Consider the following 9,866-nt stretch of genomic DNA (forward strand, 5'->3'; position numbering starts at 1 on the left):
CTGTGCTGATCACGCCGGTCTCCACGTCCCTCACGCTTCGGGGGCGATCTTGGGCTGTGAGCCGACTGGATTGTATCCGCTGCAACGGATCGGCTATGGATCCTGTTCCGCGACTGAGAAACAGCGGAATTGTGGTCTCCCGCTGCCCGGAGCAACGCTCTGATTTGCAACAAGCCTCTGCCAGCTTCCAACTCTGCTATACGGGCTGCTGCTGCTAAATTCTGAATCGGAGTTCGATATACCTGCGGGGGCGGAAAGAGCTGGCGTCGACTGGATTCTGGAACCCGTTGATGCGCCCGCTCGTCGAGTGCTCGCTGGAAATTCTCCAGTCGAGTGCGCTCGGCCAAGTTAGCCAAGCGCGCGTCCTCCAAGGCCCGGGCCTCGGGGGTTTCTCCAACGATAGGAGTGTGAAGTGCATCCATGTTCCGGCGGCGAAGCTCCTCTCGCTGCAATGACGTGAGAGGCTCGGGGAGATACTCCTCGTGGGGATGCGACGAGTCGCCTCCCTCTGCACCTCCGTTAGTGCAGGGACAACCGGGAGGACTGCGTGGCCCATCGATCACCAGAACTTCCGCCGCTGGGTCACTGTTGTCGCATTCAGATGCGCTCTCTGCGGAGCCAGTCGACAGGTCGAACAGGCCGTAGAGGGATTCGTCGGGCTCGATCGCCGCGACTTGTGGGGTGGCCGATTGGCGAGCCACCGCATGCCTCACCCACCTCTGAAGCCTCGACCGACCGGAGCGCTTGCGCCGGTGAGAGACAGGGCGGGGGGATGCCACAGGAGCCGACCGATACTGAGTCGACGGTTGCCGCAGGAGGACACCACGGACGCATGCGCGAAAGTGCGTCGCCCCACGGATGGGGAGCGCGTCGATGTTGAGTGGAGCTTCCTGAAGCCAAGCGGAGTCGTCGGCGATGAACGTGAGCGCGCCGAGACGGATCTCGCGGCCCTCCACCAAAACTCCGCCTGAAACCATGATCAAGGAGATCGGAAAAATCACAACTTCTCCAACTAGGCGCTAAGACTCCTGCCCCACGGTGGGCGCCAACTGTCGTGGTACTAACTCTGACAGTAATGTAGGGGGTGTGTATGGAGAGGCTAGATCTTAGCTATGGAGAAGTTGTAAGCACACGAGGTTTACGAGTTCAGGCCCTTCTCGGAGGAAGTAACAACCCTACGTCTCGGTGCCCGGAGGCGGTCGATTGAATTATGAGTGTATGTGTAACAGGGGTGCGAACCCTTGGCACTGAGGAGGGGGGTGACATATATAGAGTTTGCCAGACCCCTCCAGCCCTCAGTAACGCAGGGTTTAAAGTACATTAAGGCTGGGCGTTACTGGTAACGCCTCTAATAAAGTGCTATGATGACCATAAAAGCTACTTAATGACCGACCGTTTGCGTGCGGAGTAACTTTAGATCTCCTAGCAGTCGAGTGATTGGCTTTGTGGTCGAGTGATAACCGTGTGGTCGAGTGTCTTGAATCCGTCGAGTGGGACACCTTCAAGTCGAGTAAAAGATGACTTCTTCTAGGAATGTTCTTGGGTGGGGCACTTAGGACAGGTCCATGCCCCTACCCTAGGTACATAGCTTCGTCAGCCACCGCCTTGGGTCTGTTCCATGATTTTCTTTTTAATAAAGCATGCACGTCTCATTTATTTTATTTTGAAATTATGCACGTCTCATTAACATAACAGAAAGGTACAGATCGCAATAGGCACACACTCACGCGAAGACACCAGACGGAGCTGGAATCTTGGAGAAAGGACGTCCAAACAAAGAATAATAGAACCACATCCCTGGAGGCCACAAGGAGAGCCCGCACACCTCGGGCCGCCGCCACCGTCGAGACAACCGTCGATGAATCAATCCATCTGTGAGCAGGAGAGAAGCGCCGCAACAGAAGCCAACACGAACAGAGGCACCATACTGATGAATGCCATCGGTCAGGGACACACTCCGCGTTCCACCACCTCTGGATCTCCTTCTCCGGCGAGAAGGGCCACCAGATCCCCCGTCTAGCCAGCTGCAAACAGGTCTCCAGAGCAGCCGACATCTGGAAGTCGCCGCGAACCAAACTTACACGGCCATCACCACCGCAACACCTGTACAACTACTCACAAGCCCGTCGGCAGCTCCAGCTCGAGAACCACCGAGGCGGGGACGGGCCTGGAGGACAAAAGGCCAGATTTAATTTCGTCACCGCCGCCTCAGCAGCACCGACCAGACTACACAGGCCCATAGGCTCCACGTCGTCGCCGGCAAGATGGGGCAGGAGACGGGAACCCCTTTATTAGACGCTACGGCGGCGCCGCCATCTGAGTGGTGCCCAACCCACCCCTATCTACGCGCAGGCGGAGTCCCGGAGCTCCCCCACACCTCCCGACACCAGAAGGCCATCGGAGGCAAAGAGGAGTAGCGAGAACGCCGGCGGAAGTTCTGAAATCTCCGCCAGGTCGCTTCCTTTTCACCTTTATACTGTAGCAAGGGGAAAATGAGAGATTCACTCGGCTGAGCGGAGGGATATGTGCGTTTTTGCAGAAGAGAAGCGGGTTTGCCTCCTATACGTTGGATCAGGATCTAATGGTCTAAAATGATAGGTGGCAGGCACACCATCACCACCAAGTGGGAATTTTATAAGAGTAGAGATTTTCATCAATGCGGGCATCGGTAACCCAACTGTGCCGTTTATACAGCCCTTGGGAATAGGCGAATTCTAAGGCAAGTGGGGAGGCGTTCAATATTTACTGCCTTTATAAGGGGATAAGGATTCCCTCTTCCTCTCCCATGCCTTCTCTCTATCTCCGCCTGACGAGGACATGTATTGAGGGTAGGGTAACAGGCCTGACCTAAAGGCCCTACCCATGGACACTGTATACTTTGTACCGGGCCCCTGGGCCAGATCGCCGTCCAGATGTACCGCAACTTGAAAGTCACTCGGACGGCAACAACCACTCGGAGCACGGCACTTCACTCGACGAGCTCATTCCACTCGGCCGTATAACTCACTCGGATATGCAAAGACCAATAGTCAGAATGACGGTTTTGTAGTGGGCAGGCATTATGGCATTGATGCTCCACCGTGTAACATAAGGGGTGAGGGGGTGGCGCACTCTATGTAAGCCACCCCCCACCACTAGACTGGGGGCTCTTTTCTTCCACCTCTCTCTCTTTCTCACCATTAGTCTCAGGACATAGCTCAGGCATGGAGATCCGCTCTCTCTCTCTCTCTCAAACACACCATGTAACTCTGTGTTCATGATAGATAAAACAAAGCCTCTCCGGAGCACGAGACGTAGGGTTGTTATCTCCATCATGAGAGGTCCGAACTCGCTAAAACCACCGTGTCACCCATTTGCATCTCGATAGATCATGCTCCTTTATCCTACCCCTCTCTTATTGTTGGAATCGGTCCCACGACAGTTGACGCCCACCGTGGGGCCTGGTGTCTATCGAGCCATGATGCAAATGGTTTTTTCTTCAATCTTCAACAGCGAATCAACTACCATCGCCAAAGAAATTGGCCGCTAGAGCTTTGGTCATCGCGCTATTCGTACAAACAAAAGGATCAGAGAAGTATCCATTTAATCTAGTCTTTTTACAGTACATTGTCTAACAACGTGTTTGTCTTTTCCTCCTATAGGATCAGACACACCCATGCATGAATAAATCAGACAAGAGATGGGGAAGGGAAAAGGGCATCAACACGGTGCGTGAGTCGTGGCCATCCGTCCTCACGCACGGCCGCCAGCGCGCCGGACTGCACCTCCTGCTTCCTCTTCTTGATCGACTTCAACCCGCCCGTCAGCCGGCTGCAACGAGCGCAGGCGCTCGACGGTCCTTCTGGCAGCATGGGCGCTCGGCTGTGGTCACTGTGACATGCGCGCAGGCCTAGTACTGCAGCGGCCTCTCCGCAACATCCTGACACGGCATGTTGCGGCGGCGTCCCTCGTGAACCGCCACACGGCGACCCCCGCGGTGGATGCACGGGCGGGACGCGGCACCAACGCCGGGGCTGTCCACGTCTCCGATCACGACAAGACGGGAGCTGCCGGATCGACTCAGTGCCGCCCACGCGTGGCCTCACAGGAAGACGCCGCCCAGCACTCGGATTCATCGCGGCCGCCTCTCGCGGTGGATCCGTGACAAAAACCGCCGCTGCCGTGGCCGTCCAGGGAGCTCTGTGCCCCGCCTTCCACTTTCCTTCTAATCTTTAACTAGTAGACTGCCCGTGCGTTGCCACGGGCTCTTGAAATAGTTTGCAAGAGTTACATGTTAACTTTCTAAGGCCTCGCCTCGCCGTAGATCCAGACCCCCGCCTAGGCCGCCGCCTGCCGCCGCGCTGCCCCATCGCGTTCGCCTCTGCTCCGGCCACCCCGACCCCGCCCGCCTCCTCTCCGGCCGCCTCCGCCTCTGCCTCCGGTCCATCCTCCGCCCGGCCCCGCTCCGTCCGCCTCCTCTCCGGCCCTGCTCCGTTCGCCTGTCTCTCCGGTCCACCGCCGCCCCGCTCCGTCCGCCTCCTCCTCGCTCCGTCCGCCTCCGCCCCGCGCTGCACGTCGCCGCCCTGCTCCCCGCTCGGCCACCGCCCGCTCCCCGATGGCGCCGAAGAAGACACCGAAGGGAAAGTCCGGTTTCTTCGGCATGAGGGCGGAGCCCTCTGGGAACTTCGGACTGGAGTTCTCCGACGTCGGGCAGCGTTGGTGGCTCGGCACGTATCCCACTGCCGATGAGGCTGCTTGTTCCTATGGTGGCGGTGTAGCGTGCCGGACGGCCGAAGACGGACCTAAACTTCCCGGAGGTCGAGTCCCAGCCGGTGGCGGAGTGGCTCGTGCCGCAGGGCATCCGGATGGAAGAGATGCCGGCTAAGAATGCAAAGAAGAGACAGGCGGTGTCGCTCCCGGCGAGAGCGACGAGGCGGCGATGGCTTGGTTTGCGCGATTTGCAATTTGCTGCAAAGCCATCTCTAATGAAATGCTATTTGCTACATTTTTAAATAGGAAAATTATTCCAATCAGCCACTCGTAACTCAACAGACCAATCTATAATGAAATGCTATTTGCTATATTTTTTAAATAGAAAAATTATTCCGATCAGCCAGACATAACTCAACAGACCAATCCGAACCCACATTTTCTAAAGTAAAGAAATTATTTCCCTTGATAGATCAAGATGCCATTTGGCATTAGCCCGACTGCTATGTTCCTACACACGCAGAGCAAGGAATTAAGAAAAGGAAGAATATCATGATGTTCGTGGCACTTGCCAGGTCTGCCATGCTACCATGGCATCGTCTTTTTAGTCTCTACCCACATGCCGAGTTGAGAAATAATCTTCAGATATACCCACTGCTAACACACTCACGTACATAATGGCCCTTGGCTGATTGATTTGGCTGGCTATTAACCCAAGCACACAACATACAAAATCAGTTAATGGCCACACGTATGCATTGTTTACTTTATTCCAATTGTGATGCAATCCTAATGGCCACACGTATGCATTGTTTACTTTATTCCAATTGTGATGCAATCCTGACACCTACTCGCCCCGTCCGCTCGCCCATCACGGTAATTGCCTACTCGCCGCTGGTGTCAACCGCTCAACCTCGCCACCGCCGCTTGCCACTCAGTCTCCACCGGCTGCCCATTGCCTCTTGCGCCACCCGCGCGTTCGCTCGGCCCAATGTTGTTGATTGGAATGTGGGACTGAACGTAATCCATGGACAGGTTTTAGTTCTGCTTGCATCAATCTTTGGTACTTGTCAATCCATCAACGCACAAAAAAATCGACTCTCAGACAGAAAAGTGATCTAACTCTATTGATGAGCACAACAGTACATACCATCCCATCATGATGTTGCCATCTCTCACACTTGATGATTACATCTTGTTATTTCTAACATGTACACCATCGGGCGATTGCTTTATTAGAAATATATTTACACAATATGATCAGAGCAACATCAAGGAGTCGGACGCTGGTGCACAGATTCTCCTCAGATTCCACATGCAACCCTTGTAGAGAAGAACGACATATTTTTCTTAGGTGATTTTTGACCGAGCTCCTACATAAAAACTCAAAGAAATCATGAGGAGCATGGAGCCAAGCAAACTAATCAGAGTAAATCATGAGAGGAGAAGCCTCTCAACCTACTACAGGGAATCGAGTCAAGATTAATTCGTGTAAGAATTAAACCGTAATGTAGATCAACAACCCAGTAGTTGATAAAATAACCCTGACACAACCCATTAATACAAAAAATGGTCACAGGAAGTAGATTGAGATTGTGCAGATATCATGATCTACGAACCGTATCTACGAATATTGATTGCAAAGTCACAAACAGAACCTCCTCACATCACAAAACAAATGTTTCATCAACAGAAACTCTAGTGAATGCCAATTGGATTATATAAGTAAGATAGAGACGTCGGAAAAAAAAGATAATTCAAAGAGTATATATTCTATTTTCTTACTTGACATCACAGAGAATGCAAGTCAAAGATATTGCAATACATCTTACCCTTCTATAAATTGACTGCAAGGCACAATCCCCAGCACAATATACAGAATGAATTGCTCCTATGGTCCAAGTATTGCATAAATAGTTATATACAGACTATTCAACAGTGAGCATAAACATGCATGTACTACCAAAATCCCTTTGCTATGGAGCTTAGTCTGCATGTCTATTCGTCTTTCTGTAAATCAGTTGTGCCCAAGATGTGCTGACAGCTCACCAGCCTCTCCCCGTTTACCAATAAAATCAAAGCAGCTCAAAGCAAAAAAAAAAGAACATAGATATATCTACCAAGATGATTAGGAGTCAGAGGGAATTCAAGATAAACCAAGAGAAACTTCCACATTCAGTCCTACAGTTGAACATCAAATTCAAAGCAAACGGGGAAGAATCAATGGGTCAGGGGTAAGGATGCAGTATGTGTGTGTGTGGGGGGGGGGGGACAGCCCACTAAGCCGCTGCGCCGTCCCGTGAAGAAAACCCGCAAAACGGCGCCGGGCCAACCACATCATGTCAAGCGGTCTCAAATAGTCCGACCGCTTTGTCCAGCAGACGTCGCACAGTCTCGCGTATCCTGCGAAAGGGAGAAAACTCTCCTGAGAATTCATGTCCTTCTCGACGCGATAGAGGTGCACGACTGTATTGTATAACAGGCTCATCCCACACAGTGTGCACTCCACAATTTGTGCCCCAGCGACAACACCAGGCATGCCACGGAGCTCATGATGACCCAGTTGGTCCGGCTGTGCACATCAGCTGAGGACGGGTGGTTGTGGTGGCGCACCCGGTGGCAAAGAGTGTGATGCGGCGATGAGTGTGCGGCGTGTCCACGGCGGGCGGCGAGGCGGCGCTGCCGGAGTAGGTGCTGGAGATTGTTCATGTGCGTGCAATAGGGAACCTGATCGGGACCTGAATAATACGGCAAAGGATACACTCTCGCCGGTGTGTGTGGTGCAAGTCTTGTACCAATGCCTACCTGCTCTATATTTAGCCATCCGTCACAGTTGCATGGCGCATCTTGTGTAGGTTAGCTATAAGATGTAGGAGTACTCCGTAGGACGACGAACGCCCACGTTAGCCAGTGCGGGCTGGTCGCTGCTCGCTCCGCTTGCATCCAGAGTCAGGGGTAGGGACTGAAGGGAGAAACAGTTGGGAGAAAGCCACCGCCGCTGGCAGAGCGCCACCATCAGGAGGACGCGCAATCGCCGGGTGCGCACTACCATCAGGAAAAACGAGCCTCTACTCAGACCGGCGAGGGTAGGGACCGCCGCGTGCAACTACTGGAAGGATGAACGAATCAATGTGGCAGCCATCGGCGACCGGCTCGTGGGGCGAACGAAGGACGACAGATCTACGTTGTGTGGGCTGCTACCACTCGTTGGCGGCGTAGAAGATCTACAGGGGCGAGGGGAGCGGGCCATCAAGTGGGGGCGAATCGAGATCTGAAGGGAGGGGTACTCACCTACATGGCCAGAGTCGCGAGATCGCCAAGACGGGGGCTGCCGAGTTCGATTGGCCGGAGTCTCGGGCTTGGGCTTTGGCGATGCCTTGGCGCGCCTTTCCTACCCTATGATTGATGCTGTTTACTGGACACAAAACAAAAGCGAAAGTGAAAAAATATATGGATGCAAGCAATAATCAAATGTATAGTCAAATTATTATTTTGGTAGTATAATGTTGCATGCTTATGGTTCCCAAAAAAAAGTAATGACAGATTATATGGTTGTACAATGTTGCATGCTTACATTATCATGACACATTCTGTTTTGTATGAGTAAAACAAATTTTAATGATTCATATCTTAAATTATACAGTATTTAGTGCCATTAGAAAACATCACACGTCACAGACTAAGTTCTTCCAATCTGAAATATCTTGAGCTATTTGCTTCATAACTAAAACTATGTACGGAACATATGAGCTTCAGAACTTGGCATGTACAGTTGCACATGCATCATATCTGTTTTAACTAAAAAATAGAAAAACCAATAACAAATATCCTGATTTTACAGAAGTATTTAGAGCTACATTCCAGGCAGTGTATTATACATAAAAGATTTATTGATAGTTAGCCTACTGCATTTAGGAATCAAGATTTTCCTCCGCTAATATGACAATAACCTAAGTTTAACTATATCTCGCCAATTTGAAATCAACAGCAGAAACCACATCGTACATTTGAGAAATGGTAGTTATGCAGCAATCAGTAAGCTAACAGATTGAATTGAATTGAACACTGAAGTCTGGTAAATGAGAACATATATATCTCACTGAATTACATTTGATGGATTGAGGTTGCAGTATGGTATCCTGGACTGCAATCATGTTCCTGGTGTCCTAACGGAGTCACCTGCACGTTAAGTTGAGGCGCAGCTAAATAAAAGATCATTCTTTACCGAAGAGAACGGGGCAGCGATTTTTTATTATGTGATTTCTCAATACATTATACAATGCCATGAAGCAAGTTTTTACCGAAGAGGGTAGCCCATCAGGTTCCCTACTGGATTTTTCTGGTGTCCTATTTTATTCTGTTGTTCTTTTCTGGAAATACCATACATCTAGTTAGCTACTCTATGTGTCCCGGTGTCTTGGTATATCTTAATTTTGGTTTCAGTTCAAAGGTCTTGATCTTCCAAGTTCTCATTTTGACACCTCAAACTGAAAACAACTTAACAAATCAATTGTTTGAATTGAAGAGAAGAATTGCTTATTTCTTCTCCATCAGAAGCTTGCTTGATATATGCCTCAGAGAACAAGCCTCTGGATTATTTGTACATGAAAGTATAGTGTGTGCACAATAAAAGAATTACCTGTAGTAGATGAAGCAAATCATGCCAAATATTGTCTTCTTTCTCCAGGCAGAGTGGTTCTGGGTGGCTGGTTTTAAGCTTTCCAATACTCAATTTATCTCCTCTTTGTCCTATACACACATGAATCAAGAAATGAAAATCAATTGAAATTGGAGGAAGCAATGATATTGGTATGTAAAATAACGACAGTGAAGTTTCACGTGCCTTAGATTGATAAACAACATAAAGCCTCGAGTAGCCCATATGTTCGCATATTGTGAAAAGAGGCACCCTCATGCTTGCATTACCTCATAGCATTGTTTTTATACTCATTCAGACAGATGGTTGCAATAACTGTCCAAAAAGATCCAAATTTCTCCTAAAACATAATAGAAACGTTGTCGGCTTTCTGATCTTTACTTGGAAAACAAATCTGAAACGTCATTTTAAATAGGGTCACCTCCATCATTTTCTAATGAATATATGGGTGGCTCGTCCGCTTAAAATGTAAAGAAATCGTAGAGAAAAAACCAAGCATCTGTACCTGAAGGTGTGTACG

The 9,866-nt window shown here is 50.3% G+C and overlaps 1 long non-coding RNA gene across 1 annotated transcript; it reads right to left on the reverse strand.

Moving 5' to 3' along the window:
• Positions 1 to 5,799: 5,799 nt before the first annotated feature.
• On the reverse strand, positions 5,800 to 8,499 carry LOC123152919 (uncharacterized). The gene is made up of 2 exons (XR_006476347.1): positions 7,981 to 8,499; positions 5,800 to 6,062 (listed from the first exon to the last, which is right to left on the reverse strand). It is a non-coding gene; the product is annotated as an uncharacterized lncRNA (long non-coding RNA).
• Between the last annotated feature and the right edge of the window lie 1,367 nt (positions 8,500 to 9,866).

Source organism: Triticum aestivum, chromosome 1A (genome assembly GCF_018294505.1).
Source record: "Triticum aestivum cultivar Chinese Spring chromosome 1A, IWGSC CS RefSeq v2.1, whole genome shotgun sequence".
NCBI lineage: Eukaryota > Viridiplantae > Streptophyta > Magnoliopsida > Poales > Poaceae > Triticum > Triticum aestivum.